At 32.7% G+C, this 12,929-nt stretch overlaps 1 long non-coding RNA gene across 1 annotated transcript; it reads right to left on the minus strand.

Annotated features, from left to right (window-relative positions):
• Positions 1 to 910: 910 nt before the first annotated feature.
• On the minus strand, positions 911 to 12,658 carry LOC127859287 (uncharacterized). The gene is made up of 3 exons (XR_008039291.1): positions 12,506 to 12,658; positions 8,827 to 8,903; positions 911 to 1,058 (listed from the first exon to the last, which is right to left on the minus strand). It is a non-coding gene; the product is annotated as an uncharacterized LOC127859287 (long non-coding RNA).
• Between the last annotated feature and the right edge of the window lie 271 nt (positions 12,659 to 12,929).

Raw genomic sequence — 12,929 nt, forward strand, 5'->3', positions numbered from 1 at the left:
ATTTAAACACGACCCGGGAGATAAGTGTGGGTTATTATGTAACAAACCATGGGCGGTGCTAAATGTTGTGAAAGAAGTTCCGGAAATCACAATAATGAATGCCGTAAAATACAACTGCTTTAAAGCGCGATCTAGCAAACTTTTGAACAAAAAAGTTTGTGTATCATAAAATAGCAGAACAATAACATTAGTGGACGATTGTTATATCTAAGCATATATACATATTTAGGTTTGGTTTATTCGGCAATTATTTTGAATTTTGATTTATTACCATAATAACGTAAGTATGTTTAACAATTTAAATTAAGTCACTTGGATTATTCGCTCGATGTTAATTTATAAAGCCGAGGTCATTTTGAATTGTTTAGTTGTTTTTCTGTCACTGATATAATGGCTGAAACGGGTCCCGGAAACGAATCCAATTCGCGAGTCGAAAAATTACCCGCAAATCCGGGACAATGCTTTTGTTCGACGATATCGGGACACATTGCTTATTAACATCAAACTGACTCGAAAATCTACAGCTTTTTTTATAAATTTTGACCCGCCGATCCAACCAGAAGACTTTTTTTACCCGTTCGAGCCCTAACAGTAACGCGTTTGTGTATTTTGTTATCGCGGCAAAAACGGCGAAGTATAGATTTAAATAGTTTTCATATTATAAAGACAAGTTATATAAATTCGTGATACAATTTATATAAAAAATACGGCATTGTGATTGTTATTGTGTCATAAACCAACGATTTGTCGTTCCGATGCTATCGCCCTCAAACATAGACACATAATATCTGCAAATCATGTTTTTTGTCAAAACACTTACTATTGTGTACATTACTTTTATATCTGTTTTAATTAATGAATTTCGTTGAGTGTGTGTGTGTGTGTGTGTGTGTTTCAGATGTAATCTTACCGCCTTCTTTCTTATCTTCACCAAGTCGCCAACAGCAAAGCGAGGAGAACTTGAATTGGCATGAGTATCACTCGCTAAAGCGCTAGTCGAAGTGTTACCGTCTCTTTGAGCATTAACTTCGGTCAATGAAGCTAGGTTTAACGTCCACCTCAATAAGAAATTTCATAGAACGTTTTAAATTATTTGTGACAATAAAGCAAAGGCCAAAATGTAATTATCACAATGACAGTGAAAATAAATATAAAATAACAACAACGCTATACTCAGCATAGTCATCAACAACTTCTACTATAACTCAAACTTCTATCAGTTTTACAACAAAAACAATTATTACAAAAGCAGCTTAAAATCGAACGTCTACGATACTATGTTATTCATTTATTTAAACAATACATCAATGGTGCTATGCTTGCATTATTGTATTCATTGGTGCGAAATTTATGTAGGTGATGATTTCAATTTGTAACGTTCATTTAAAATATTTGCTAATGCGGAGTATTTCCTTTCAAATGCACAATACTTTCGAAAGAAATAAAAAAATAACAAAGCCGTAATACAATTCAGTTAAACGTTATGTAAATACATATACTTATACCGAAAACGTGTTTCAAATACACCAACTATCGGCACGGCAACGTGCAATATCATTTCGACATCATATGAATGTTGAAGAAGTCGTTTTGAAATGGTATAAACTTTACGATACGCGTTTACAGTTCACTGATTGTCCTCATAAGTGCAAACAAATGAATTGTTTATATCACATGCAAAGTAAAAGAATAAACTAATACAACTAAATTATATTCAAAGTGGTAGTTAAAAAGAAAAAAAGTATAATTTTTTTTTTTAATTACATCTGTTTATTCTTAGTATTGTTGTTGTTCGTTTTTTATGTAAGGGATTTTAAATTATAGTAAATAAGAAATATATATTAAACCCATACATTTATATTCGGAATTTGTAATTACTATTATATACACAATTTAAAAAAGTTTAACATTGTTTAAAACCGTATTTACATTTTGGAAAGTGTAGGTAATCTCGATATTTTTGTCAATTACAATTAGATGACATTTACAACATCATCATCATCATCATCATTTAAAGATATTTCTTGTTTCTACTGTAAATATTAATATATTGGCCGATTAATTTAAACAACATAGAAAAAGATACTGGTATAACCAGTATCTATGATTTTGTGTTATAACCCCCAAATAACAATTATCTACAAGGAATTATGTTGTGTTATAACCCCCAAATAACCATTATTTATGTTTTTGTATTTTAACCCCCAAATGTTCCATAGTTCATTCTATTAACATTGGTTTCCTTTTTTTACTGACATTCGTATGCAATTTTCATTAATGGAACAGAACTGTGTGGGTTTTAAAAAATCTGCTTCATCTCACAATATGCGCATTGATAGTGTCACCTAAAATAGTCCATACCACAGGGTCCATACCACCTGGATAGTAATACGTGTCGCGCTTCGCGCTCTATATGTGGTTCTTAAAAAAAACTCCGAGGAGTGCTTGACTCTAGGGAAACGGGTTGCTGGGACACAGCTCCTCTTTGATAAGCGGCTGCTTCCTTTATCACAACTCATTGTTACAATCAATAATACGTGTCGCGCTTCGCGCTCTATATGTGGTAGGGATAGTACTTAGGGCCTATGAAAGACAACCATTAACAACAACAAAAATACATGCAAAATAGATGTGTTGTTTGCATTTATTTGTTGATATAAAAACACGTGTATTTTTTATATATAGAATATCAGGTTAGTATTGATTATAGATGAGGTTAATCATGGGAGGCTTAGAAAACAAAAAGCACGAGCCTTGGCGAGTGCTTTTTCGTTTTCGTGCCGAGCATGATAAACCTGATCTATAATCAACACTAACCTATTATTCTATTTATCCAACTGTTTATTCAGTAAACCTTTTTATTTAAACAAAATTAATTTAAATGGGTAATTTCGCGTTTTCATGAGTGTTTGTCGTACTTTGATAATGGCTGTAGTGTTACCAATGTCAGTGTATTACTCCGCGTTCCAAAAATAACCACTGATCAAATATTCATTTTTTTTTAATCAGAATATCGTTATGTGACAAAGAGTCGGGCGTAATAAATTACAATTTTATTCATAACAACGTAGCACGTGCCGTTGATTATAGATGAAATTTAATAAACGGGGCTTTAATCAACCGAATTCGCTGTAAAAGTGGGATAAAAGATCACCACTCGGCATCCATTAATGTAAATAAAAATGTGCAACGTTTCATTGAGGTCGCATTAAAACGCGGTATTTTTAAATTCTATTTAAAATAATATAAAAATATAATATATATATATATATATATATATATATATATATATATATATATATATATATATATATATATATATATATATATATATAGTGTCCGACAAATCCATTGCCCGGAGCCCGGGGGCTACCGAAATTTTTCATCGGGCTACTGAAATTTTCCAGCTGACGCCCGCCGGGCTACTATAAATCTATAAGAGCGGTGGCCCGGTTTATTGACAGATATACGTAGAATAAACACGCTGACACTTGTACACTGTGTATTGCTTATAATCCGATAACAAAGTGCAATGAATTATCTAATCAGTCACCGATCACTTGCGGTTATGTCGTAAACAGTAACAGTGTATTTTAATCATCCAATCAGAATCAACATTTGTCGTCTGCTAATAATATAATGAGAGCCGGTTGGATAGTTGGCGCACATGATGCAACATCATTTCGCAGTTTGGAATTCTTTGTTAACCGCAACAATGAGTAATAGCGACAACGTTTTTGATGTCGTTAAATATCCAAGGACGCCGAACATTAAATAAATCAAAACAATAGCGGATCCTTCAAAACGGTAACGAAACCGAAAATGAATATTAATAACAACAGTGTGAACGCGGTTAACACCTGCTAATTAGTTTTCATTGTCAATTAATAATTGGATTTATCGACTGTTAAACAATAATCCCATATATGCCCGATTTATATTTTTAAAAGCAAATTGTGGATGGGTAATATAGACGATAAGAGTCATAAACACAAACGTTTGAAATTTTCTAAAGTGTCAAATGAATTTCGGCATATGGTTCTATTTAAAGATATGATGAAATAAGCTTCTTATCTGGACCGTTATATTGCAACATGAGTAAATCACCTGCCACGGTTTGCACGCGTTGTGTACAGCTATTTTAGGTTACAAAAATCTACATTTAATAAATGAATTTCTTTGTACAGATAAAAAGCGCGCAAAAATTGGCGTGGGTGTATTTATTTGTAAATAAACATTTCGTAGCGGGTACAACATTGGGATCATTTAATTTCCATTAAAAGTTTCATTGTGAATTTCAACTAAAGTACCGGGGTATCTCGCGAATTATTTGGCATTGACATTTCCTATTAATAAAATATCATGTAAACACGCTGTATCGTTACCGTTACGCTGTATCAGTTCCTTCATTATTGAAACAATTGTTGTATTGCATATTGACTGCACACAAGCGTCGTAACATACGGATGCAATACGTAAATACGGACACAAGTAAATAAATGATTTAATACTCTTGATTTCTTGAAACTCGGTATTTGTTGTTAAAACGGGCAATTGCATTGATTAACACCATACGAGTCAATCGTATTGATCATCTAAACGCTTTATTTACGTTTCCGACTAACCGTGCTGTTCGAATTTAAGTACACATACATGTGCACATACATGTAATATCTATAGTACCGTATATGATTGTCTTTGGTACATTTACATTTAAGTACACGGTGCCTGTACTGTAAAATTAATTTACGATATTGACTGTGTACATCAGACTACTTGCTGTATTATGTATATGTATGTATACATATTATGTATATGTAAATGAAGAAATAAAATGAAGATGAAAACCTGCCTCTTATCATTTTGTAGGAAAATTTTATGGGCTACCAAATATTTTTATTGGTAGCCCAGTGGGCTACCTGAAAAATAAGAAATTTGTCGGACACTGATTATATATATATATATTAAAAATATATTGTATATAAATATATAAATAAAATAAATAATATATAAAAAGGAATGCTCCCCGCCTGGGAATCAATCCCACCAACTCCCGATCGCTAGGCGGACACCTCATCCACTACACCACGGTGACTGTTAAGTTTCAGACAAAAATGTTGACTATTTATATAATATTTCACCGGTTCGCGTATTTGCCCAGTCCCTGTGATCTTTTTATTAGTGCCCAGTCCCTTTGTTTAGCCATTAATTAAAAGAATTAACTTTGCATTATTGGCAATAAATGTTGTAATAAATATAATAGGCACAAATGCAGTACTTATTTGCACTAATTTACAAAAAAAATCACCACTATGCAAGATATTCTTAAAACAAAAATATATGCATTGATCCGTACAATAACTGCTCCTCCCATAAGCGAAAAAAATGCATTACAGTCTAGTCGCCGCTCTCCAGAGCGACGCCAATAATATGTTTTTTTACAAAATACCAACTGGACTAACTGATTGATGCGTTAATTTTACATAAAGATAACCCTCGTTTTGGGCGAACATTAAAAATACATCCGTCCACAGTATCAATCTTTAATTTTAGAGTTAAAATAGGCTATTCTCACACCGATGAGAACACGTTAGTGGTAAAAAAGCAAACATTGGCTGTTGATCGAGACTAGAAACTAAAATGGTACGAGATACCGTCAGAAAATACTGCAGCGTCAGACATCGTCGAACTGTATACATGTACATACTTTTGTAAATGACGACTTCGCCGTATTAGGGATATGATCCTCTTTATTATTTTGTTATTTTACAGAAAAATAGATGCGACAGGGTAACAAAATGTCAATTGTATCGAGTATGTGTTAAGTTTGCTACTAAACTAGAACCCAATCAGTTAATACGAATAGTTAGTGAGGCGCGGGTAATAACAACCATTTATCAGTGAAACCCAGCGATTTTCCTTCCAAAAGTATTCAGACTATGTCATAAGTAGCTGCTGCTGTTTGAAATCCTTGTCGTCGTACCAACACAACCTTTATCATCAATTATTGTGTCACTCATATTTCTTATCTATGGTATCAAATTCCAATTGTTTAAGCCATACCACACAGAAAGAATGGAAAGGAAAAAATGACCTGACACTAAGCGCATGTCCAACATAAAAGTAAAATGAATATGAACCTTTTAAAATGGATCAATTGTTCCTGAGACAAAACGTAACAAAATGACTAAATTATAATCGTAGAACAAAAGCATTATGGCAAATCTCGGAACGATGTGACACTGATTATCATGCCCCTATATGGATGCTGCATATCAAGTTTCATCATATTCGGATATTCGTGTCTGAAATCTCGCACCGAAACGAAGAGTGAAATATTAATTTAAAAAAAGGATGACTCAGAAATTATTGGACCGGAAATACCCTACAATGAAGTGCATGCCCACTCCATAGGGATGCTGCGTGTCAAGCGGCATTATATGCGGATCAGAGATCTTACCGTAGTCGGCAAACAAAACATGTGACGGCCTGAAATCAGAAGGACGAACGGAAGGACGGAAATCTAATAAGACAGAATGATCATCGGGGAAATTCGTTTTAGACCCGCGTTAACTCAATTCAACAAACACTAAAATTTAGACAATTGTTTTAAAACTAGAAACAACAATATCAAGGAAACTGGCTGGATCCGAAAAATGTAAATGTACTTTTAAACAGAATGCATCCTATACGCCAATGCAAATTCCCTCATTAAACGAAATTTTAAGACTCCCTGATACACACCCACCCTTTTAAATGAAGCATACATGTTTGTAATAATTCCTGAGATTTCGAGCAAAAACATATTTCCTCAAAGCGGTCATACATATGATTAAAACTGGCGTAATGCATAAAAGTTCACCCCAGCAGGACACGTCATTAACCAGATCATCAAATTCAAAAATAATGATGTAATGCTATATTGTGCAAAGAAAAACAACATTAATCGAATGAAAGTGTCATATTTTACGGACAAAACATCCATTGAAACGTTTAAAGTATAAAATATGAAAATAAGATGGTTTGCATAATTGTCCTTAGTTTGTGTTCGTTGTATGTCCTCATTCAAAATTAATTAAATGTTGAAGATGTGTATTACCATGATACTAATTTAACACATATTTATTTCTTTGTTCTTCATAATTAGGGCAGTGGAAAAAAGCACGATGTTCGTTTTCAATGATATACATATTATGATTATGTTCGAGACAAAACTGACGAGTACGGTCGTCTCTATCAGCATTCATATGTCTACCGGTTTCGATAGCGAATTATTTTTATAAATATAGAGGATATTTATTGGATTCGGTGGATTATCGATTATAATTCACGCGTGATCATAGAAAATAATATTTTCACGAGTGGCACAGTCACGAGTGAAAATATATACTTTCTATGATCACGAGTGAAGTAAAATCGATATTCCACCGAATCCAACAAATTTTCTTTTTATTTATTTTTTTTTTCACAGTTTATATACATTGTCAATGAATTTAACTAAAGAATTCGCTGAAATAATGACGTCGTTTCGTCAAAAAATGACGTCATTTCACAGTAAACAGTGAAAATTTTCGATAATTTTCACTGATAATTTTCACTGTTTGAAACAGTGAAATTATCCGTTTTAATTCACCGATATTTCTCTATAAACCACCGGAAAGCATAAAATAAAAATGGTATATTTAAGTACAGATATTGTTCCGGAGTAATTTGACATTTAAAGCATCTATATGTATCCCATCGCGATGATTCAGTTAATTTTAACTTTTTACTGTTTTGTACAATCGATTAAACGCTGCTTACAAATGTTTAAAAATGCCTTAACATCCCTAATTTTTAGCTAAACCAACTTACACCAAAGCCAAATCGATAGAGATGTTTTACATACGTAGCCCAGGTTACTCCGTCTGTCTATATCATCATTTAAGCATACGAAAACAATTGCTTGTGTATATATGAAAGGGTACATGAAGAAGTTTACACAAATACTTAAAGTGTTTTCTATGGTATTCAACACACAATGACATTCTACCACACGTCCCTAAAGTAATAGCATTACTTGTTACCCTTAACAATAGTTTGCAGTTTTGCAAATGTAACTTTTCAATGATATCGGACTATTTAAAAGCCCCAAATATATGCACCGTTCATCAAAATTGGTTAAACCACCGAGTGAACTAACCTAACATATTCATGTATGTAAAATTTACCAAAGGTATGATGATACGATTTAACGAACGTAATAGTTTGTTTTTGATTGAACTTCTAGTCCAACCTGGGCGTTTGTCCACGATAAATATGGTGTGTTTACCAGCCAATATGTTTATGGACATGAGATTTTATGGGGCACCTTTATTATTTCAGTTCTCACACGGATGCAAATGGTCCAAATTTCTAAAATTTGACCATTTATAATATTACAAGAACACAATATACAAAGCATTAATAAAAAGAATTACTCTGTTGTTTGGTGTGTCTGTTTTACACAGAGACGTACGGTGCTTCAAAATCCGCCCAAAAGCGTAAGAATGATTTCTGGAATCAACTAGTTTAATCCTCACTGAGTTTTAATAATGCCTCTTTTTGCTTTTTACTACTAATACTTCTTCTATTACTACTACTACTACTACAACTACTATTACTACTACTACTACTTCTACAGCTACTTCTACAGCTACTTCTACTACTACTACTTCTCTACAAATTATACTTCTACAACTTCAACTGTTACTTCTACTTCGACGTATAAAAATACTTCTAAAATTGCTGCTACTATCATTACTTCTTCTAGTAGTAGTAGTCGTACTAGTGGTGCAACTTTATTACCTTTCACCGTTGTCATCGATTGTAAACAGCTCACCATCTGAGTCAATGCCGAACACTCCTCTGGTCAGTTCCCAAGGCTGTAATAAAGGCAAAAATATAAATACCTAAACACGTATGCTGCTATCCGTTTAATATTAAACACAATAACAAACATACAATAAACTAATTAACTTACTAGACTCATGAACGTAAGGACGAGTCTTGAAATATAGCTTTTTTCCAGCTATTTAGTTTTTACTGAGATATTCAATGTTTGTACAGATAATGGGATAGGGATGGGCGCAGTACCCGAACGAAACCACTCCGGTCCGGTAAAGTGACCACCAACCAAGCTCAAATGCGCCAAGAGAAGAGATTGAACCCGGATAGCCTTGTAAGGAATAAACTTCTTAATGAAAATCAATAATCAGTTTAGTTATGGTATATCTTTTTTTACTTCGACGTTTCTTCTGCTTATTTGTCATCTTATTTGTGTTTTTGGATGTTTTAGCAAATGTTTTGTTGACATTTAAATTGTATATTCCTTATTTATTTTCACCTTTTTATGATAAAAGTTTTCGTAAATACGTCAAGCGTATCCACTTTAGCTTAATTTGCGTAAACATTGTTCCATAATTGCATTTTGCATAGAACGTACAATCTTTAAAATAATATACCAATTAACACGTGTCTGTTAATGATATTCGTCATTTCCTACCAAAATTGTTTTACTATCTTATGTGCTATAATAATTCAATGCACCTAGTATATAAATCATGATTGGTGAGAGACGTGGTCTTGCAATGTGTTTAACACGTCCTAGAAGTCTCCTTATTAGAGACAAACAATGTGTGGTAAATATATGGGGCAGTATTTTCTAGTAATCATATATGTCTTTTGGTCTTATGGATCTTGCAAATGTAGCCATGTGTAACTAATGCCCACTGAATGCCTATGTACAGTGACCATTCTCTTTGAATGTGTAGAACATCGGCTGGTAAACGAAAGGGAACGGTAAGACGAATTCGAATGAGTTGTGGTTATTCATATAAACTGTTATATTGTTAACATTGTACATGCTACATTACAACCACAAAAGAATAGAAAATCATGATTGCAATGAATAAAAATGAATGAAAACAACTATAAAATGTCAAAACAGCACGTGTGTGTTTGTACATTATTGTTATTCAATAATTGTTATTATACATTTTTATAATGTTAATTTTAACAAACCATGGATATATTTTGCATATTGAGTAATAATGATTTATTTCTATTGAACAAATATGGCGTGTGCATTGTAGTATTTGCATTTACAAGCGAACTATGCACAATGGTATCTTCCAGAGATGCATTAAGATTATCATGTGTTATACGGTATGATGCTTCTCTCTCAACTGTTATAAACATAGACGAATTTTATTGATATTTGCATATTAATCTTTTCATCTGGTATCCTCAGGTATTTATCCTTTTGCTTCGGTGCACATTAAACCATTGAATTATTTGATGTAATTATATCCAATTTTATATATATATAATGCTATGATGTATTTAATATAGACTAGGTGTGAGGCTTGGCGCTTCGTTATAAAGGTTTATAGCCTCAGTGCTTTGAATTTACCATTCCATGGTGGTGAACCCAGTTGAATCATGTTTACATTTAATGTTCTTTTATATTATGTCATGTGTTTAATTGGTAATTGCGCGATTGTCTTCAAATAAGGAATAGCGGGAGTTAACATTTTTCTACTGATGTTTCTAGAGTTTCATTTTTTGCTTTATTCAAAATTGTATATACATCGTAGAGAAAAACACTCAATTTCAATTTAACACGCGAATCTATATTTAAGGAGTGACACGTATTGTACCACTAGTCTACCTTGCAAAACATGTAAGTACTGTTGTTTTCAGCATTATGTCTGATTATCACTAATCATATTTTGTATTTGTACCAAACATATCAAAGTTATATAGAAATCATAAAAGCTGGTAGTTTAAAATAAATAACGCATTTCAACTGTAACTTGTGTCATGCTTAAACAGTGAAAGAAATAATACCTATAAGGAATACAAATTTCTAGTAGTATCGTACATATGACATAGTTGTGTCCTGCTGTGAAATGTCTTCCATCAAAGGCAAATGTCTTCAAAACTTGTAATTTGCTCGTGAAAGGTAATAGAACCGTATTCTAACTTCATGTTCTTTGGCACATAGCTACATGCTTGTAGATTTCGTTCCATGCTTGTAACAGGATAAATTGTCTTAATCAAATTAACGAAATTGCATGTACGGAGAAATACGAAATCATTCGAATAAACATAATTCACATTATATATATGCGGCATTTACACGCAAAATGGATTTGTTTGTATTTATTAATTTACGATATATGCAGACTTATTGCGAATGATTAATAGAAAGAAGAACAAATTCTAATTAATATGAACATGATCGATAATGCCTACACTCTTGTTATCAAGCAACGTTCATGGGCTGGTGGACATTCCCTTCACAGTACAAAATTCATAATTAAATAATCTATTATATAAAAATAAAAATAAATATAAAAATAATAATACTTTTACTAAATTATAAAAGGTCGTCCCAATGACAGTCGTGATCGAAAAAACACATATGTTCGCATGTATGTTTATCTAATATTTAGGTTTTTTACTGCAATCGGATATTTTAGAATAGTTACTGCAAATGGGTTTACGTAAATGTACGTTATACATCGGTTTATTTAAGCAAATGGTGACAATGTTCAATATATAAAGATAACGCCTCGATTGTTGGTCAAGCTAAGAACTCACTACGTTTTTGTTAACTGATGGAGTGTTATAAAGAAGCAATCTTTCAAAAAATTGAAGGATTATATTTTTGAAAACAAAACTAAATTATCCGCGACACTTTAAGGAACAAATGTGTGTTCGTGTCCTTATACAAGTAGTTTTTATTTTCTCAATAATAATGTATTCACAATTAATGCTGTATAATGTATGCATGCAAAGTCAGCATTCGTATGGCAATATAATGTGTTTTCAATTATGAAAATTTCATTTTATTACACGCCACAATTGTTTTTCGTGTTTACTGTAATAAAATAGCCTTTCTGTTAAGTTATAAGACTTATTATTAGTTTTGCATAACTGAATTATTATTGAATACGTTGAGACAATACGATAATTAAAGATTATTTATGTGCGAAGCGCATCTATAGAGTCACGCTACAAATACATGAATTACGGTAAATAGTGCAGCAAATACACATACATGGACACGTCAGAGTACACATGTATCGTTCATACAGTATTCACTTTATCCATTTGCAAGACATTAAACCTGTGATATATATTTTGAAAGCAATTGCACTGTGTGCTTTATATGTTTCTACGGATGCAATCAATAATACCGATGTTTTATTAAGATATGAAGAATACTTAATTCATGTCGTCCATGCATTTCCGAAAGTGTATCCGTTATAATTGCCCGCTGTGTTTGTTATAGCGTTAGATGTCCGACTTCGTGTATTTGGTTGCATATGGTTACATTCGTCACATGTCGCTGAACCTTTTTGGCTTTGTGTCACTTTTATTTGCTATAACAAATTATTTCCTGCGCTTAAGTTAAACTTGAGTGGGTTTAGCTTAGAAAATATTAGCCACCTTAGCCTGCGTAACTATATTATATTACCTTTATTGTGTCCTCATTTCGTAATCGGTCCAAACAGACTATTCCAATAGTTGGACATTCATCGTTGTTTGTCTTTGTCTTGGAACGTCTGTTGAACTCATTTGCAGCTTGTGCGACAAGTCGGGTCACTCCATCGTCGGTTCCGCCAGTCACCATACATGTTCCTAAACATTAAAAGATACTTGTTAAACATTTAAAGTTATATTTAAAACTGAGGTATGGTGTGTGTAACCCACATTTGAACCAGTCTCTCACTAGGTTGGGATTTTGAAAGTGAGTAGTATTCCAATGCTTTTTATGATTTTCAGCCTTTTGTTTCTATCTCTGATGCAATTTATTGAAGGGCATTCGCCATATAGATATTATCTCACTTCAAATTGCTTTTTGTTTATTGAGAGCCAATAATACAGCAAGTATAATTTAC

The sequence above is a fragment of the Dreissena polymorpha genome, chromosome 15 (genome assembly GCF_020536995.1).
Source record: "Dreissena polymorpha isolate Duluth1 chromosome 15, UMN_Dpol_1.0, whole genome shotgun sequence".
NCBI lineage: Eukaryota > Metazoa > Mollusca > Bivalvia > Myida > Dreissenidae > Dreissena > Dreissena polymorpha.